This window comes from Diplotaxodon limnothrissa, linkage group LG3 (genome assembly GCF_057381915.1).
Source record: "Diplotaxodon limnothrissa isolate DT_005_m linkage group LG3, D_limnothrissa_male_GT1.1, whole genome shotgun sequence".
NCBI lineage: Eukaryota > Metazoa > Chordata > Actinopteri > Cichliformes > Cichlidae > Diplotaxodon > Diplotaxodon limnothrissa.
In genome coordinates this window covers 71183652-71202347 of record NC_140598.1, presented here as the reverse complement: position 1 = coordinate 71202347, position 18696 = coordinate 71183652, and the positions used below count along the sequence as shown (strand labels likewise).

General features: G+C 57.1%; 1 protein-coding gene, 7 non-coding genes and 7 pseudogenes across 10 annotated transcripts in view; 1 reads left to right on the top strand and 14 right to left on the bottom strand.

Annotated features, from left to right (window-relative positions):
• LOC146637699 (BPTF-associated chromatin complex component 1-like) overlaps window positions 1–18696 on the top strand; it is a 495253-nt gene that overhangs the window by 292885 nt on the left and 183672 nt on the right. The gene's annotated exons all lie outside the window — the stretch shown is intronic.
• On the bottom strand, window positions 160–278 carry LOC146637805 (5S ribosomal RNA). Its single transcript, XR_014906052.1, has one exon. It is a non-coding gene; the product is annotated as a 5S ribosomal RNA (ribosomal RNA).
• LOC146637804 (5S ribosomal RNA) lies at window positions 1376–1494 on the bottom strand (annotated as a pseudogene).
• Window positions 3693–3811, bottom strand: LOC146637803 (5S ribosomal RNA). Its single transcript, XR_014906051.1, has one exon. It is a non-coding gene; the product is annotated as a 5S ribosomal RNA (ribosomal RNA).
• LOC146637802 (5S ribosomal RNA) lies at window positions 5261–5379 on the bottom strand. The gene has a single exon (XR_014905667.1). It is a non-coding gene; the product is annotated as a 5S ribosomal RNA (ribosomal RNA).
• On the bottom strand, window positions 6634–6752 carry LOC146637801 (5S ribosomal RNA; annotated as a pseudogene).
• Window positions 9076–9194, bottom strand: LOC146637800 (5S ribosomal RNA). The gene has a single exon (XR_014906050.1). It is a non-coding gene; the product is annotated as a 5S ribosomal RNA (ribosomal RNA).
• Window positions 10210–10328, bottom strand: LOC146637799 (5S ribosomal RNA). Its single transcript, XR_014905666.1, has one exon. It is a non-coding gene; the product is annotated as a 5S ribosomal RNA (ribosomal RNA).
• On the bottom strand, window positions 11583–11701 carry LOC146637798 (5S ribosomal RNA; annotated as a pseudogene).
• Window positions 12723–12841, bottom strand: LOC146637797 (5S ribosomal RNA; annotated as a pseudogene).
• Window positions 13479–13597, bottom strand: LOC146637796 (5S ribosomal RNA). The gene has a single exon (XR_014906049.1). It is a non-coding gene; the product is annotated as a 5S ribosomal RNA (ribosomal RNA).
• Window positions 14538–14656, bottom strand: LOC146637795 (5S ribosomal RNA; annotated as a pseudogene).
• LOC146637794 (5S ribosomal RNA) lies at window positions 15294–15412 on the bottom strand (annotated as a pseudogene).
• Window positions 16367–16485, bottom strand: LOC146637793 (5S ribosomal RNA; annotated as a pseudogene).
• On the bottom strand, window positions 17309–17427 carry LOC146637792 (5S ribosomal RNA). The gene has a single exon (XR_014906047.1). It is a non-coding gene; the product is annotated as a 5S ribosomal RNA (ribosomal RNA).

Genomic DNA, 18696 nt, shown 5'->3' with positions numbered 1-18696 from the left:
CCCTGGTGTGGTGTAGGTGGCATCAGCTAGCAGCACAAGACATTGGAAAACAGCCAAAAGCAATGTCGTTAATGTGCCCTCATTAATGGGGAGCTGCTTTTGGTCTTTTAATACACCCCTTCTCTGGATCAAAAGCGGTTCAATGACATGAAAATGAAAGGCTTACAGCACCAGGTATTCCCAGGCAGTCTCCCATCCAAGTACTAACCAAGCCCAGCCCTGCTTAGCTTCCGAGATCAGACGAGGTCGGGCGTGCTCAGGGTGGTATGGCCGTAAGCTGCTGGCCCCAGCACAATGTCTCAATTTATGGATTCAAGTGATTAGGTGGCAAGTACCTGAAGTTACGAAGACAATCCTATAACCATACCTGCATGTTTGCATAATACCCTAACCCAAAGGCTCAGTTTGGCATTTATCCAACAGCACAGGCCCTGGATTGTTGAAGATGGCCTCAAGAACCAGCACAGGACCTGGTGTGTTTTACATGGCCACAGCAAGCAGCACAGGGCCTGGTTTGGTGAAGATGGCCTCAGCAAGCAGCCACAGGCCCTGGTTTGGTGTAAGTGGCCTCAGCCAGCAGCCACAGGCCCTGGTGTGTTGTAAGTGGCCTCAGCCAGCAGCCACAGGCCCTGGTGTGGTCTAAGTGGCCTCAGCCAGTGCCACAGGCCCTGGTGTGGTGTAAGTGGCCTGAGCAAGAGCCACAGGCCCTGGTGTGGTGTAAGTGGCCTCAGCCAGCAGCCACAGGCCCTGGTGTGTTGTACATGGCCACAGCAAGCAGCACAGGGCCTGGTTTGGTGAAGATGGCCTCGGCCAGAAGCACAGGGCCTGGTGTGATATGAGTGGCCTGAGCAAGAGCCACAGGCCCTGGTGTGTTGTAAGTGGCCTCAGCCAGCAGCCACAGGCCCTGGTGTGGTGTAGGTGGCCTCAGCCAGCAGCCACAGGCCCTTGTGTGGTGTAAGTGGCCTCAGCCAGCAGCCACAGGCCCTGGTGTGGTGTAAGTGGCCTCAGCCAGTGCCACAGGCCCTGGTGTGGTGTAAGTGGCCTGAGCAAGAGCCACAGACCCTGGTGTGGTGTAATTGGCCTCAATAGCAACTAAGGCCCTGGTGTGGTGTAGGTGGCCTCAGCCAGCAGCCACAGGCCCTGGTGTGGTGTAAGTGGCCTCAGCCAGAGCCACAGGCCCTGATGTGGTGTAAGTGGCCCCAGCCGGTCACTCAGGCCCTGGTGTGGTGTAGGTGGCATCAGCTAGCAGCACAAGACATTGGAAAAGAGCCAAAAGCAATGTCGTTAATGTGCCCTCATTAATGGGCAGCTGCTTTTGGTCTTTTAATACACCCCTTCTCTGGATCAAAAGCGGTTCAATGACATGAAAATGAAAGGCTTACAGCACCAGGTATTCCAAGGCAGTCTCCCATCCGAGTACTAACCAAGCCCAGCCCTGCTTAGCTTCCGAGATCAGACGAGGTCGGGCGTGCTCAGGGTGGTATGGCCGTAAGCTGCTGGCCCCAGCACAATGTCTCAATTTATGGATTCAAGTGATTAGGTGGCAAGTACCTGAAGTTACGAAGACAATCCTATAACCATACCTGCATGTTTGCATAATACCCTAACCCAAAGGCTTAGTTTGGCATTTATCCAACAGCACAGGCCCTGGATTGTTGAAGATGGCCTCAGGAACCAGCACAGGGCCTGGTGTGTTGTACATGGCCACAGCTAGCAGCAGAGGGCCAGGTTTGGTGAAGATGGCCTCGGCCAGAAGCGCAGGGCCTGGTGTGATGTGAGTGGCCTGAGCAAGAGCCACAGACCCTGGTGTGGTGTAATTGGCCTCAATAGCAACTAAGGCCCTGGTGTGGTGTAACTGGCCTCAGCCAGCAGCCACAGGCCCTGGTGTGGTGTAAGTGGCCTCAGCCAGAGCCACAGGCCCTGATGTGGTGTAAGTGGCCCCAGCCGGTCACTCAGGCCCTGGATTGTTGAAGATGGCCTCAGGAACCAGCACAGGGCCTGGTGTGTTGTACATGGCCACAGCAAGCAGCACAGGGCCTGGTTTGGTGAAGATGGCCTCGGCCAGAAGCGCAGGGCCTGGTGTGATGTGAGTGGCCTGAGCAAGAGCCACAGGCCCTGGTGTGGTGTAAGTGGCCTCAGCCAGCAGCCACAGGCCCTGGTGTGGTGTAAGTCGCCTCAGCCAGAAGCCACAGGCACTGGTGTGGTGTAAGTGGCCTGAGCAAGAGCCACAGGCCCTGGTGTGGTGTAAGTGGCCTGAGCAAGAGCCACAGGCCCTGGTGTGGTGTAAGTGGTCTCAGCCAGCAGCCACAGGCCCTGGTGTGGTGTAGGTGGCCTCAGCCAGCAGCCACAGGCCCTTGTGTGGTGTAAGTGGCCTCAGCCAGCAGCCACAGGCCCTGGTGTGGTGTAAGTGGCCTCAGCCAGTGCCACAGGCCCTGGTGTGGTGTAAGTGGCCTGAGCAAGAGCCACAGACCCTGGTGTGGTGTAATTGGCCTCAATAGCAACTAAGGCCCTGGTGTGGTGTAGGTGGCCTCAGCCAGCAGCCACAGGCCCTGGTGTGTTGTAAGTGGCCTCAGCCAGCAGCCACAGGCCCTGGTGTGGTGTAGGTGGCCTCAGCCAGCAGCCACAGGCCCTTGTGTGGTGTAAGTGGCCTCAGCCAGCAGCCACAGGCCCTGGTGTGGTGTAAGTGGCCTCAGCCAGTGCCACAGGCCCTGGTGTGGTGTAAGTGGCCTGAGCAAGAGCCACAGACCCTGGTGTGGTGTAATTGGCCTCAATAGCAACTAAGGCCCTGGTGTGGTGTAAGTGGCCTCAGCCAGCAGCCACAGGCCCTGGTGTGGTGTAGGTGGCCTCAGCCAGCAGCCACAGGCCCTGGTGTGGTGTAAGTGGCCTCAGCCAGTGCCACAGGCCCTGGTGTGGTGTAAGTGGCCTGAGCAAGAGCCACAGACCCTGGTGTGGTGTAATTGGCCTCAATAGCAACTAAGGCCCTGGTGTGGTGTAAGTGGCCTCAGCCAGCAGCCACAGGCCCTGGTGTGGTGTAGGTGGCCTCAGCCAGCAGCCACAGGCCCTGGTGTGGTGTAAGTGGCCTCAGCCAGCAGCCACAGGCCCTGGTGTGGTGTAAGTCGCCTCAGCCAGAAGCCACAGGCACTGGTGTGGTGTAAGTGGCCTCAGCCAGAAGCCACAGGCACTGGTGTGGTGTAAGTGGCCTCAGCCAGCAGCAAAAGGGCCCTGGTGTGGTGTAAGTGGCCTGAGCAAGAGCCACAGGCCCTGGTGTGGTGTAAGTGGCCTGAGCAAGAGCCACAGGCCCTGGTGTGGTGTAAGTGGCCTGAGCAAGAGCCACAGGCCCTGGTGTGGTGTAAGTGGCCTCAATAGCAACTAAGGCCCTGGTGTGGGGTAAGTGGCTTCAGCCAGCAGCCACAGGCTCTGGTGTGGTGTAACTGGCCTCAGCCAGCAGCCACAGGCCCTGGTGTGGTGTAAGTGGCCTCAGCCAGAGCCACAGGCCCTGATGTGGTGTAAGTGGCCCCAGCCGGTCACTCAGGCCCTGGTGTGGTGTAGGTGGCATCAGCTAGCAGCACAAGACATTGGAAAAGAGCCAAAAGCAGTGTCGTTAATGTGCCCTCATTAATGGGCAGCTGCTTTTGGTCTTTTAATACACCCCTTCTCTGGATCAAAAGCGGTTCAATGACATGAAAATGAAAGGCTTACAGCACCAGGTATTCCCAGGCAGTCTCCCATCCAAGTACTAACCAAGCCCAGCCCTGCTTAGCTTCCGAGATCAGACGAGGTCGGGCGTGCTCAGGGTGGTATGGCCGTAAGCTGCTGGCCCCGGCACAATGTCTCAATTTATGGATTCAAGTGATTAGGTGGCAAGTACCTGAAGTTACGAAGACAATCCTATAACCATACCTGCATGTTTGCATAATAACCTAACCCAAAGGCTCAGTTTGGCATTTATCCAACAGCACAGGCCCTGGATTGTTGAAGATGGCCTCAGGAACCAGCACAGGGCCTGGTGTGTTGTACATGGCCACAGCAAGCAGCACAGGGCCTGGTTTGGTGAAGATGGCCTCGGCCAGAAGCGCAGGGCCTGGTGTGATGTGAGTGGCCTGAGCAAGAGCCACAGGCCCTGGTGTGGTGTAATTGGCCTCAATAGCAAATAAGGCCCTGGTGTGGTGTAAGTGGCCTGAGCAAGAGCCACAGGGCCTGGTTTGGTGAAGATGGCCTCGGCCAGAAGCGCAGGGCCTGGTGTGATGTGAGTGGCCTGAGCAAGAGCCACAGGCCCTGGTGTGGTGTAAGTGGCCTCAGCCAGCAGCCACAGGCCCTGGTGTGGTGTAAGTCGCCTCAGCCAGAAGCCACAGGCACTGGTGTGGTGTAAGTGGCCTCAGCCAGCAGCAAAAGGGCCCTGGTGTGGTGTAAGTCGCCTCAGTCAGCAGCCACAGGCCCTGGTGTGGTGTAGGTGGCCTCAGCCAGCAGCCACAGGCCCTGGTGTGGTGTAAGTGGCCTCAGCCAGTGCCACAGGCCCTGGTGTGGTGTAAGTGGCCTGAGCAAGAGCCACAGACCCTGGTGTGGTGTAATTGGCCTCAATAGCAAATAAGGCCCTGGTGTGGTGTAAGTGGCCTGAGCAAGAGCCACAGGGCCTGGTTTGGTGAAGATGGCCTCGGCCAGAAGCGCAGGGCCTGGTGTGATGTGAGTGGCCTGAGCAAGAGCCACAGGCCCTGGTGTGGTGTAAGTGGCCTCAGCCAGCAGCCACAGGCCCTGGTGTGGTGTAGGTGGCCTCAGCCAGCAGCCACAGGCCCTTGTGTGGTGTAAGTGGCCTCAGCCAGCAGCCACAGGCCCTGGTGTGGTGTAGGTGGCCTCAGCCAGCAGCCACAGGCCCTTGTGTGGTGTAAGTGGCCTCAGCCAGTGCCACAGGCCCTGGTGTGGTGTAAGTGGCCTGAGCAAGAGCCACAGACCCTGGTGTGGTGTAATTGGCCTCAATAGCAACTAAGGCCCTGGTGTGGTGTAGGTTGCCTCAGCCAGCAGCCACAGGCCCTGGTGTGGTGTAAGTGGCCTCAGCCAGAGCCACAGGCCCTGATGTGGTGTAAGTGGCCCCAGCCGGTCACTCAGGCCCTGGTGTGGTGTAGGTGGCATCAGCTAGCAGCACAAGACATTGGAAAAGAGCCAAAAGCAGTGTCGTTAATGTGCCCTCATTAATGGGCAGCTGCTTTTGGTCTTTTAATACACCCCTTCTCTGGATCAAAAGCGGTTCAATGACATGAAAATGAAAGGCTTACAGCACCAGGTATTCCCAGGAAGTCTCCCATCCAAGTACTAACCAAGCCCAGCCCTGCTTAGCTTCCGAGATCAGACGAGGTCGGGCGTGCTCAGGGTGGTATGGCCGTAAGCTGCTGGCCCTAGCACAATGTCTCAATTTATGGATTCAAGTGATTAGGTGGCAAGTACCTGAAGTTACGAAGACAATCCTATAACCATACCTGCATGTTTGCATAATACCCTAACCCAAAGGCTCAGTTTGGCATTTATCCAACAGCACAGGCCCTGGATTGTTGAAGATGGCCTCAGGAACCAGTACAGGGCCTGGTGTGTTGTACATGGCCACAGCAAGCAGCACAGGGCCTGGTTTGGTGAAGATGGCCTCGGCCAGAAGCACAGGGCCTGGTGTGATGTGAGTGGCCTGAGCAAGAGCCACAGGCCCTTGTGTGGTGTAAGTGGCCTCAGCCAGCAGCCACAGGCCCTGGTGTGGTGTAGGTGGCCTCAGCCAGCAGCCACAGGCCCTGGTGTGGTGTAAGTGGCCTGAGCAAGAGCCACAGGCCCTGGTTTGGTGTAAGTGGCCTCAGCCAGCAGCCACAGGCCCTGGTGTGTTGTAAGTGGCCTCAGCCAGCAGCCACAGGCCCTGGTGTGGTGTAAGTGGCCTGAGCAAGAGCCACAGGCCCTGGTTTGGTGTAAGTGGCCTCAGCCAGCAGCCACAGGCCCTGGTGTGTTGTAAGTGGCCTCAGCCAGCAGCCACAGGCCCTGGTGTGGTCTAAGTGGCCTCAGCCAGTGCCACAGGCCCTGGTGTGGTGTAAGTGGCCTGAGCAAGAGCCACAGGCCCTGGTGTGGTGTAAGTGGCCTGAGCAAGTGCCACAGGCCCTGGTGTGGTGTAAGTGGCCTAAGCCAGAGCCACAGGCCCTGGTGTGGTGTAAGTGGCCTCAATAGCAAATAAGGCCCTGGTGTGGTGTAAGTGGCCTGAGCAAGAGCCACAGGGCCTGGTTTGGTGAAGATGGCCTCAGCCAGAAGCGCAGGGCCTGGTGTGATGTGAGTGGCCTGAGCAAGAGCCACAGGCCCTGGTGTGGTGTAAGTGGCCTCAGCCAGCAGCCACAGGCCCTGGTGTGGTGTAAGTGGCCTCAGCCAGAAGCCACAGGCACTGGTGTGGTGTAAGTGGCCTCAGCCAGCAGCCACAGGCACTGGTGTGGTGTAAGTGGCCCCAGCCGGTCACTCAGGCCCTGGTGTGGTGTAGGTGGCATCAGCTAGCAGCACAAGACATTGGAAAAGAGCCAAAAGCAGTGTTGTTAATGTGCCCTCATTAATGGGCAGATGCTTTTGGTCTTTTAATACACCCCTTCTCTGTTTCAAAAGCGGTTCAATGACATGAAAAGGAAAGGCTTACAGCACCAGGTATTCCCAGGCAGTCTCCCATCCAAGTACTAACCAAGCCCAGCCCTGCTTAGCTTGCGAGATCAGACGAGGTCGGGCGTGCTCAGGGTGGTATGGCCGTAAGCTGCTGGCCCCAGCACAATGTCTCAATTTATGGATTCAAGTGATTAGGTGGCAAGTACCTGAAGTTACGAAGACAATCCTATAACCATACCTGCATGTTTGCATAATACCCTAACCCAAAGGCTCAGTTTGGCATTTATCCAACAGCACAGGCCCTGGATTGTTGAAGATGGCCTCAGGAACCAGCACAGGGCCTGGTGTGTTGTACATGGCCACAGCAAGCAGCACAGGGCCTGGTTTGGTGAAGATGGCCTCGGCCAGAAGCGCAGGGCCTGGTGTGATGTGAGTGGCCTGAGCAAGAGCCACAGGCCCTGGTGTGGTGTAAGTGGCCTCAGCCAGCAGCCACAGGCCCTGGTGTGGTGTAAGTCGCCTCAGCCAGAAGCCACAGGCACTGGTGTGGTGTAAGTGGCCTCAGCCAGCAGCAAAAGGGCCCTGGTGTGGTGTAAGTCGCCTCAGTCAGCAGCCACAGGCCCTGGTGTGGTGTAGGTGGCCTCAGCCAGCAGCCACAGGTCCTGGTGTGGTGTAAGTGGCCTCAGCCAGCAGCCACAGGCCCTGGTGTGGTGTAAGTGGCCTCAGCCAGCAGCCACAGGCCCTGATGTGGTGTAAGTGGCCTCAGCCAGTGCCACAGGCCCTGGTGTGGTGTAAGTGGCCTGAGCAAGAGCCACAGACCCTGGTGTGGTGTAATTGGCCTCAATAGCAACTAATGCCCTGGTGTGGTGTAGGTGGCCTCAGCCAGCAGCCACAGGCCCTGGTGTGGTGTAAGTGGCCTCAGCCAGCAGCCACAGGCCCTGGTGTGGTGTAAGTCGCCTCAGCCAGAAGCCACAGGCACTGGTGTGGTGTAAGTGGCCTGAGCAAGAGCCACAGGCCCTGGTGTGGTGTAAGTGGCCTGAGCAAGAGCCACAGGCCCTGGTGTGGTGTAAGTGGTCTCAGCCAGCAGCCACAGGCCCTGGTGTGGTGTAGGTGGCCTCAGCCAGCAGCCACAGGCCCTTGTGTGGTGTAAGTGGCCTCAGCCAGCAGCCACAGGCCCTGGTGTGGTGTAAGTGGCCTCAGCCAGTGCCACAGGCCCTGGTGTGGTGTAAGTGGCCTGAGCAAGAGCCACAGACCCTGGTGTGGTGTAATTGGCCTCAATAGCAACTAAGGCCCTGGTGTGGTGTAGGTGGCCTCAGCCAGCAGCCACAGGCCCTGGTGTGTTGTAAGTGGCCTCAGCCAGCAGCCACAGGCCCTGGTGTGGTGTAGGTGGCCTCAGCCAGCAGCCACAGGCCCTTGTGTGGTGTAAGTGGCCTCAGCCAGCAGCCACAGGCCCTGGTGTGGTGTAAGTGGCCTCAGCCAGTGCCACAGGCCCTGGTGTGGTGTAAGTGGCCTGAGCAAGAGCCACAGACCCTGGTGTGGTGTAATTGGCCTCAATAGCAACTAAGGCCCTGGTGTGGTGTAAGTGGCCTCAGCCAGCAGCCACAGGCCCTGGTGTGGTGTAGGTGGCCTCAGCCAGCAGCCACAGGCCCTGGTGTGGTGTAAGTGGCCTCAGCCAGTGCCACAGGCCCTGGTGTGGTGTAAGTGGCCTGAGCAAGAGCCACAGACCCTGGTGTGGTGTAATTGGCCTCAATAGCAACTAAGGCCCTGGTGTGGTGTAAGTGGCCTCAGCCAGCAGCCACAGGCCCTGGTGTGGTGTAGGTGGCCTCAGCCAGCAGCCACAGGCCCTGGTGTGGTGTAAGTGGCCTCAGCCAGCAGCCACAGGCCCTGGTGTGGTGTAAGTCGCCTCAGCCAGAAGCCACAGGCACTGGTGTGGTGTAAGTGGCCTCAGCCAGAAGCCACAGGCACTGGTGTGGTGTAAGTGGCCTCAGCCAGCAGCAAAAGGGCCCTGGTGTGGTGTAAGTGGCCTGAGCAAGAGCCACAGGCCCTGGTGTGGTGTAAGTGGCCTGAGCAAGAGCCACAGGCCCTGGTGTGGTGTAAGTGGCCTGAGCAAGAGCCACAGGCCCTGGTGTGGTGTAAGTGGCCTCAATAGCAACTAAGGCCCTGGTGTGGGGTAAGTGGCTTCAGCCAGCAGCCACAGGCTCTGGTGTGGTGTAACTGGCCTCAGCCAGCAGCCACAGGCCCTGGTGTGGTGTAAGTGGCCTCAGCCAGAGCCACAGGCCCTGATGTGGTGTAAGTGGCCCCAGCCGGTCACTCAGGCCCTGGTGTGGTGTAGGTGGCATCAGCTAGCAGCACAAGACATTGGAAAAGAGCCAAAAGCAGTGTCGTTAATGTGCCCTCATTAATGGGCAGCTGCTTTTGGTCTTTTAATACACCCCTTCTCTGGATCAAAAGCGGTTCAATGACATGAAAATGAAAGGCTTACAGCACCAGGTATTCCCAGGCAGTCTCCCATCCAAGTACTAACCAAGCCCAGCCCTGCTTAGCTTCCGAGATCAGACGAGGTCGGGCGTGCTCAGGGTGGTATGGCCGTAAGCTGCTGGCCCCGGCACAATGTCTCAATTTATGGATTCAAGTGATTAGGTGGCAAGTACCTGAAGTTACGAAGACAATCCTATAACCATACCTGCATGTTTGCATAATAACCTAACCCAAAGGCTCAGTTTGGCATTTATCCAACAGCACAGGCCCTGGATTGTTGAAGATGGCCTCAGGAACCAGCACAGGGCCTGGTGTGTTGTACATGGCCACAGCAAGCAGCACAGGGCCTGGTTTGGTGAAGATGGCCTCGGCCAGAAGCGCAGGGCCTGGTGTGATGTGAGTGGCCTGAGCAAGAGCCACAGGCCCTGGTGTGGTGTAATTGGCCTCAATAGCAAATAAGGCCCTGGTGTGGTGTAAGTGGCCTGAGCAAGAGCCACAGGGCCTGGTTTGGTGAAGATGGCCTCGGCCAGAAGCGCAGGGCCTGGTGTGATGTGAGTGGCCTGAGCAAGAGCCACAGGCCCTGGTGTGGTGTAAGTGGCCTCAGCCAGCAGCCACAGGCCCTGGTGTGGTGTAGGTGGCCTCAGCCAGCAGCCACAGGCCCTTGTGTGGTGTAAGTGGCCTCAGCCAGCAGCCACAGGCCCTGGTGTGGTGTAGGTGGCCTCAGCCAGCAGCCACAGGCCCTTGTGTGGTGTAAGTGGCCTCAGCCAGTGCCACAGGCCCTGGTGTGGTGTAAGTGGCCTGAGCAAGAGCCACAGACCCTGGTGTGGTGTAATTGGCCTCAATAGCAACTAAGGCCCTGGTGTGGTGTAGGTTGCCTCAGCCAGCAGCCACAGGCCCTGGTGTGGTGTAAGTGGCCTCAGCCAGAGCCACAGGCCCTGATGTGGTGTAAGTGGCCCCAGCCGGTCACTCAGGCCCTGGTGTGGTGTAGGTGGCATCAGCTAGCAGCACAAGACATTGGAAAAGAGCCAAAAGCAGTGTCGTTAATGTGCCCTCATTAATGGGCAGCTGCTTTTGGTCTTTTAATACACCCCTTCTCTGGATCAAAAGCGGTTCAATGACATGAAAATGAAAGGCTTACAGCACCAGGTATTCCCAGGAAGTCTCCCATCCAAGTACTAACCAAGCCCAGCCCTGCTTAGCTTCCGAGATCAGACGAGGTCGGGCGTGCTCAGGGTGGTATGGCCGTAAGCTGCTGGCCCTAGCACAATGTCTCAATTTATGGATTCAAGTGATTAGGTGGCAAGTACCTGAAGTTACGAAGACAATCCTATAACCATACCTGCATGTTTGCATAATACCCTAACCCAAAGGCTCAGTTTGGCATTTATCCAACAGCACAGGCCCTGGATTGTTGAAGATGGCCTCAGGAACCAGCACAGGGCCTGGTGTGTTGTACATGGCCACAGCAAGCAGCACAGGGCCTGGTTTGGTGAAGATGGCCTCGGCCAGAAGCACAGGGCCTGGTGTGATGTGAGTGGCCTGAGCAAGAGCCACAGGCCCTTGTGTGGTGTAAGTGGCCTCAGCCAGCAGCCACAGGCCCTGGTGTGGTGTAGGTGGCCTCAGCCAGCAGCCACAGGCCCTGGTGTGGTGTAAGTGGCCTGAGCAAGAGCCACAGGCCCTGGTTTGGTGTAAGTGGCCTCAGCCAGCAGCCACAGGCCCTGGTGTGTTGTAAGTGGCCTCAGCCAGCAGCCACAGGCCCTGGTGTGGTGTAAGTGGCCTGAGCAAGAGCCACAGGCCCTGGTTTGGTGTAAGTGGCCTCAGCCAGCAGCCACAGGCCCTGGTGTGTTGTAAGTGGCCTCAGCCAGCAGCCACAGGCCCTGGTGTGGTCTAAGTGGCCTCAGCCAGTGCCACAGGCCCTGGTGTGGTGTAAGTGGCCTGAGCAAGAGCCACAGGCCCTGGTGTGGTGTAAGTGGCCTGAGCAAGTGCCACAGGCCCTGGTGTGGTGTAAGTGGCCTAAGCCAGAGCCACAGGCCCTGGTGTGGTGTAAGTGGCCTCAATAGCAAATAAGGCCCTGGTGTGGTGTAAGTGGCCTGAGCAAGAGCCACAGGGCCTGGTTTGGTGAAGATGGCCTCAGCCAGAAGCGCAGGGCCTGGTGTGATGTGAGTGGCCTGAGCAAGAGCCACAGGCCCTGGTGTGGTGTAAGTGGCCTCAGCCAGCAGCCACAGGCCCTGGTGTGGTGTAAGTGGCCTCAGCCAGAAGCCACAGGCACTGGTGTGGTGTAAGTGGCCTCAGCCAGCAGCCACAGGCACTGGTGTGGTGTAAGTGGCCCCAGCCGGTCACTCAGGCCCTGGTGTGGTGTAGGTGGCATCAGCTAGCAGCACAAGACATTGGAAAAGAGCCAAAAGCAGTGTTGTTAATGTGCCCTCATTAATGGGCAGATGCTTTTGGTCTTTTAATACACCCCTTCTCTGTTTCAAAAGCGGTTCAATGACATGAAAAGGAAAGGCTTACAGCACCAGGTATTCCCAGGCAGTCTCCCATCCAAGTACTAACCAAGCCCAGCCCTGCTTAGCTTGCGAGATCAGACGAGGTCGGGCGTGCTCAGGGTGGTATGGCCGTAAGCTGCTGGCCCCAGCACAATGTCTCAATTTATGGATTCAAGTGATTAGGTGGCAAGTACCTGAAGTTACGAAGACAATCCTATAACCATACCTGCATGTTTGCATAATACCCTAACCCAAAGGCTCAGTTTGGCATTTATCCAACAGCACAGGCCCTGGATTGTTGAAGATGGCCTCAGGAACCAGCACAGGGCCTGGTGTGTTGTACATGGCCACAGCAAGCAGCACAGGGCCTGGTTTGGTGAAGATGGCCTCGGCCAGAAGCGCAGGGCCTGGTGTGATGTGAGTGGCCTGAGCAAGAGCCACAGGCCCTGGTGTGGTGTAAGTGGCCTCAGCCAGCAGCCACAGGCCCTGGTGTGGTGTAAGTCGCCTCAGCCAGAAGCCACAGGCACTGGTGTGGTGTAAGTGGCCTCAGCCAGCAGCAAAAGGGCCCTGGTGTGGTGTAAGTCGCCTCAGTCAGCAGCCACAGGCCCTGGTGTGGTGTAGGTGGCCTCAGCCAGCAGCCACAGGTCCTGGTGTGGTGTAAGTGGCCTCAGCCAGCAGCCACAGGCCCTGGTGTGGTGTAAGTGGCCTCAGCCAGCAGCCACAGGCCCTGATGTGGTGTAAGTGGCCTCAGCCAGTGCCACAGGCCCTGGTGTGGTGTAAGTGGCCTGAGCAAGAGCCACAGACCCTGGTGTGGTGTAATTGGCCTCAATAGCAACTAATGCCCTGGTGTGGTGTAGGTGGCCTCAGCCAGCAGCCACAGGCCCTGGTGTGGTGTAAGTGGCCTCAGCCAGCAGCCACAGGCCCTGGTGTGGTGTAAGTGGCCTCAGCCAGAGCCACAGGCCCTGATGTGGTGTAAGTGGCCCCAGCCGGTCACTCAGGCCCTTGTGTGGTGTAGGTTGCATCAGCTAGCAGCACAAGACATTGGAAAAGAGCCAAAAGCAATGTCGTTAATAAGCCCTCATTAATGGGCAGATGCTTTTGGTCTTTTAATACACCCCTTCTCTGGATCAAAAGCGGTTCAATGACATGAAAATGAAAGGCTTACAGCAACAGGTATTCCCAGGCAGTCTCCCATCGAAGTACTAACCAAGCCCAGCCCTGCTTAGCTTCCGAGATCAGACGAGGTCGCGCGTGCTCAGGGTGGTATGGCCGTAAGCTGCTGGCCGTAAGCTGCTGGCGCCAGCACAATGTCTCAATTTATGGATTCAAGTGATTAGGTGGCAAGTACCTGAAGTTACGAAGACAATCCTATAACCATACCTGCATGTTTGCATAATACCCTAACCCAAAGGCTCAGTTTGGCATTTATCCAACAGCACAGGCCCTGGATTGTTGAAGATGGCCTCAGGAACCAGCACAGGGCCTGGTGTATTGTACATGGCCACAGCAAGCAGCACAGGGCCTGGTTTGGTGAAGATGGCCTCGGCCAGAAGCACAGGGCCTGGTGTGATATGAGTGGCCTGAGCAAGAGCCACAGACCCTGGTGTGGTGTAATTGGCCTCAATAGCAACTAAGGCCCTGGTGTGGTGTAGGTGGCCTCAGCCAGCAGCCACAGGCCCTGGTGTGGTGTAAGTGGCCTCAGCCAGCAGCCACAGGCCCTGATGTGGTGTAAGTGGCCCCAGCCGGTCACTCAGGCCCTGGTGTGGTGTAGGTGGCATCAGCTAGCAGCACAAGACATTGGAAAACAGCCAAAAGCAATGTCGTTAATGTGCCCTCATTAATGGGGAGCTGCTTTTGGTCTTTTAATACACCCCTTCTCTGGATCAAAAGCGGTTCAATGACATGAAAATCAAAGGCTTACAGCACCAGGTATTCCCAGGCAGTCTCCCATCCAAGTACTAACCAAGCCCAGCCCTGCTTAGCTTCCGAGATCAGACGAGGTCGGGCGTGCTCAGGGTGGTATGGCCGTAAGCTGCTGGCCCCAGCACAATGTCTCAATTTATGGATTCAAGTGATTAGGTGGCAAGTACCTGAAGTTACGAAGACAATCCTATAACCATACCTGCATGTTTGCATAATACCCTAACCCAAAGGCTCAGTTTGGCATTTATCCAACAGCACAGGCCCTGGATTGTTGAAGATGGCCTCAAGAACCAGCACAGGACCTGGTGTGTTTTACATGGCCACAGCAAGCAGCACAGGGCCTGGTTTGGTGAAGATGGCCTCAGCAAGCAGCCACAGGCCCTGGTTTGGTGTAAGTGGCCTCAGCCAGCAGCCACAGGCCCTGGTGTGTTGTAAGTGGCCTCAGCCAGCAGCCACAGGCCCTGGTGTGGTCTAAGTGGCCTCAGCCAGTGCCACAGGCCCTGGTGTGGTGTAAGTGGCCTGAGCAAGAGCCACAGGCCCTGGTGTGGTGTAAGTGGCCTCAGCCAGCAGCCACAGGCCCTGGTGTGGTGTAAGTGGCCTCAGCCAGCAGCCACAGGCCCTGGTGTGATGTAAGTGGCCTCAGCCAGTGCCACAGGCCCTGGTGTGGTGTAAGTGGCCTGAGCAAGAGCCACAGACCCTGGTGTGGTGTAATTGGCCTCAATAGCAACTAATGCCCTGGTGTGGTGTAGGTGGCCTCAGCCAGCAGCCACAGGCCCTGGTGTGGTGTAAGTGGCCTCAGCCAGCAGCCACAGGCCCTGGTGTGGTGTAAGTGGCCTCAGCCAGAGCCACAGGCCCTGATGTGGTGTAAGTGGCCCCAGCCGGTCACTCAGGCCCTTGTGTGGTGTAGGTTGCATCAGCTAGCAGCACAAGACATTGGAAAAGAGCCAAAAGCAATGTCGTTAATGTGCCCTCATTAATGGGCAGATGCTTTTGGTCTTTTAATACACCCCTTCTCTGGATCAAAAGCGGTTCAATGACATGAAAATGAAAGGCTTAAAGCACCAGGTATTCCCAGGCAGTCTCCCATCCAAGTACTAACCAAGCCCAGCCCTGCTTAGCTTCCGAGATCAGACGAGGTCGGGCGTGCTCAGGGTGGTATGGCCGTAAGCTGCTGGCCGTAAGCTGCTGGCCCCAGCACAATGTCTCAATTTATGGATTCAAGTGATGAGGTGGCAAGTACCTGAAGTTACGAAGACAATCCTATAACCATACCTGCATGTTTGCATAATACCCTAACCCAAAGGCTCAGTTTGGCATTTATCCAACAGCACAGGCCCTGGATTGTTGAAGATGGCCTCAGGAACCAGCACAGGGCCTGGTGTATTGTACATGGCCACAGCAAGCAGCACAGGGCCTGGTTTGGTGAAGATGGCCTCGGCCAGAAGCACAGGGCCTGGTGTGATATGAGTGGCCTGAGCAAGAGCCACAGACCCTGGTGTGGTGTAATTGGCCTCAATAGCAACTAAGGCCCTGGTGTGGTGTAGGTGGCCTCAGCCAGCAGCCACAGGCCCTGGTGTGGTGTAAGTGGCCTCAGCCAGCAGCCACAGGCCCTGATGTGGTGTAAGTGGCCCCAGCCGGTCACTCAGGCCCTGGTGTGGTGTAGGTGGCATCAGCTAGCAGCACAAGACATTGGAAAACAGCCAAAAGCAATGTCGTTAATGTGCCCTCATTAATGGGCAGATGCTTTTGGTCTTTTAATACACCCCTTCTCTGGATCAAAAGCGGTTCAATGACATGAAAATGAAAGGCTTAAAGCACCAGGTATTCCCAGGCAGTCTCCCATCCAAGTACTAACCAAGCCCAGCCCTGCTTAGCTTCCGAGATCAGACGAGGTCGGGCGTGCTCAGGGTGGTATGGCCGTAAGCTGCTGGCCGTAAGCTGCTGGCCCCAGCACAATGTCTCAATTTATGGATTCAAGTGATGAGGTGGCAAGTACCTGAAGTTACGAAGACAATCCTATAACCATACCTGCATGTTTGCATAATACCCTAACCCAAAGGCTCAGTTTGGCATTTATCCAACAGCACAGGCCCTGGATTGTTGAAGATGGCCTCAAGAACCAGCACAGGACCTGGTGTGTTTTACATGGCCACAGCAAGCAGCACAGGGCCTGGTTTGGTGAAGATGGCCTCAGCAAGCAGCCACAGGCCCTGGTTTGGTGTAAGTGGCCTCAGCCAGCAGCCACAGGCCCTGGTGTGTTGTAAGTGGCCTCAGCCAGCAGCCACAGGCCCTGGTGTGGTCTAAGTGGCCTCAGCCAGTGCCACAGGCCCTGGTGTGGTGTAAGTGGCCTGAGCAAGAGCCACAGGCCCTGGTGTGGTGTAAGTGGCCTCAGCCAGCAGCCACAGGCCCTGGTGTGGTGTAAGTGGCCTCAGCCAGCAGCCACAGGCCCTGGTGTGGTGTAAGTGGCCTCAGCCAGTGCCACAGGCCCTGGTGTGGTGTAAGTGGCCTGAGCAAGAGCCACAGACCCTGGTGTGGTGTAATTGGCCTCAATAGCAACTAATGCCCTGGTGTGGTGTAGGTGGCCTCAGCCAGCAGCCACAGGCCCTGGTGTGGTGTAAGTGGCCTCAGCCAGCAGCCACAGGCCCTGGTGTGGTGTAAGTGGCCTCAGCCAGAGCCACAGGCCCTGATGTGGTGTAAGTGGCCCCAGCCGGTCACTCAGGCCCTTGTGTGGTGTAGGTTGCATCAGCTAGCAGCACAAGACATTGGAAAAGAGCCAAAAGCAATGTCGTTAATGTGCCCTCATTAATGGGCAGATGCTTTTGGTCTTTTAATACACCCCTTCTCTGGATCAAAAGCGGTTCAATGACATGAAAATGAAAGGCTTACAGAACCAGGTATTCCCAGGCAGTCTCCCATCCAAGTACTAACCAAGCCCAGCCCTGCTTAGCTTCCGAGATCAGACGAGGTCGGGCGTGCTCAGGGTGGTATGGCCGTAAGCTGCTGGCCCCAGCACAATGTCTCAATTTATGGATTCAAGTGATGAGGTGGAAAGTACCTGAAGTTACGAAGACAATCCTATAACCATACCTGCATGTTTGCATAATACCCTAACCCAAAGGCTCAGTTTGGCATTTATCCAACAGCACAGGCCCTGGATTGTTGAAGATGGCCTCAGGAACCAGCACAGGGCCTGGTGTGTTGTACATGGCCACAGCAAGCAGCACAGGGCCTGGTTTGGTGAAGATGGCCTCGGCCAGAAGCACAGGGCCTGGTGTGATATGAGTGGCCTGAGCAAGAGCCACAGGCCCTGGTGTGTTGTAAGTGGCCTCAGCCAGCAGCCACAGGCCCTGGTGTGGTGTAGGTGGCCTCAGCCAGCAGCCACAGGCCCTTGTGTGGTGTAAGTGGCCTGAGCAAGAGCCACAGGCCCTGGTGTGGTGTAAGTGGCCTCAGCCAGCAGCCACAGGCCCTGGTGTGGTGTAAGTCGCCTCAGCCAGAAGCCACAGGCCCTGGTGTGGTGTAAGTGGCTTCAGCCAGCAGCCACAGGCTCTGGTGTGGTGTAACTGGCCTCAGCCAGCAGCCACAGGCCCTGGTGTGGTGTAAGTGGCCTCAGCCAGAGCCACAGGCCCTGATGTGGTGTAAGTGGCCCCAGCCGGTCACTCAGGCCCTGGTGTGGTGTAGGTGGCATCAGCTAGCAGCACAAGACATTGGAAAAGAGCCAAAAGCAGTGTTGTTAATGTGCCCTCATTAATGGGCAGATGCTTTTGGTCTTTTAATACACCCCTTCTCTGGATCAAAAGCGGTTCAATGACATGAAAAGGAAAGGCTTACAGCACCAGGTATTCCCAGGCAGTCTCCCATCCAAGTACTAACCAAGCCCAGCCCTGCTTAGCTTCCGAGATCAGACGAGGTCGGGCGTGCTCAGGGTGGTATGGCCGTAAGCTGCTGGCCCCAGCACAATGTCTCAATTTATGGATTCAAGTGATTAGGTGGCAAGTACCTGAAGTTACGAAGACAATCCTATAACCATACCTGCATGTTTGCATAATACCCTAACCCAAAGGCTCAGTTTGGCATTTATCCAACAGCACAGGCCCTGGATTGTTGAAGATGGCCTCAGGAACCAGCACAGGGCCTGGTGTGTTGTACATGGCCACAGCAAGCAGCACAGGGCCTGGTTTGGTGAAGATGGCCTCGGCCAGAAGCACAGGGCCTGGTGTGATGTGAGTGGCCTGAGCAAGAGCCACAGGCCCTGGTGTGGTGTAAGTGGCCTCAGCCAGCAGCCACAGGCCCTGGTGTGGTGTAAGTCGCCTCAGCCAGAAGCCACAGGCACTGGTGTGGTGTAAGTGGCCTCAGCCAGCAGCAAAAGGGCCCTGGTGTGGTGTAAGTCGCCTCAGTCAGCAGCCACAGGCCCTGGTGTGGTGTAGGTGGCCTCAGCCAGCAGCCACAGGCCCTGGTGTGGTGTACGTGGCCTCAGCCAGCAGCCACAGGCCCTGGTGTGGTGTAAGTGGCCTCAGCCAGCAGCCACAGGCCCTGGTGTGGTGTAAGTGGCCTCAGCCAGTGCCACAGGCCCTGGTGTGGTGTAAGTGGCCTGAGCAAGAGCCACAGACCCTGGTGTGGTGTAATTGGCCTCAATAGCAACTAATGCCCTGGTGTGGTGTAGGTGGCCTCAGCCAGCAGCCACAGGCCCTGGTGTGGTGTAAGTGGCCTCAGCCAGCAGCCACAGGCCCTGGTGTGGTGTAAGTGGCCTCAGCCAGAGCCACAGGCCCTGATGTGGTGTAAGTGGCCTGAGCAAGAGCCACAGGCCCTGGTGTGGTGTAAGTGGCCTGAGCAAGAGCCACAGGCCCTGGTGTGTTGTAAGTGGCCTCAGCCAGCAGCCACAGGCCCTGGTGTGGTGTAGGTGGCCTCAGCCAGAAGCCACAGGCCCTGGTGTGGTGTAAGTGGCCTGAGCAAGTGCCACAGGCCCTGGTGTGGTGTAATTGGCCTCAATAGCAACTAAGGCCCTGGTGTGGTGTAGGTGGCCTCAGCCAGCAGCCACAGGCCCTGGTGTGGTGTAAGTGGCCTCAGCCAGCAGCCACAGGCCCTGATGTGGTGTAAGTGGCCCCAGCCGGTCACTCAGGCCCTGGTGTGGTGTAGGTGGCATCAGCTAGCAGCACAAGACATTGGAAAACAGCCAAAAGCAATGTCGTTAATGTGCCCTCATTAATGGGGA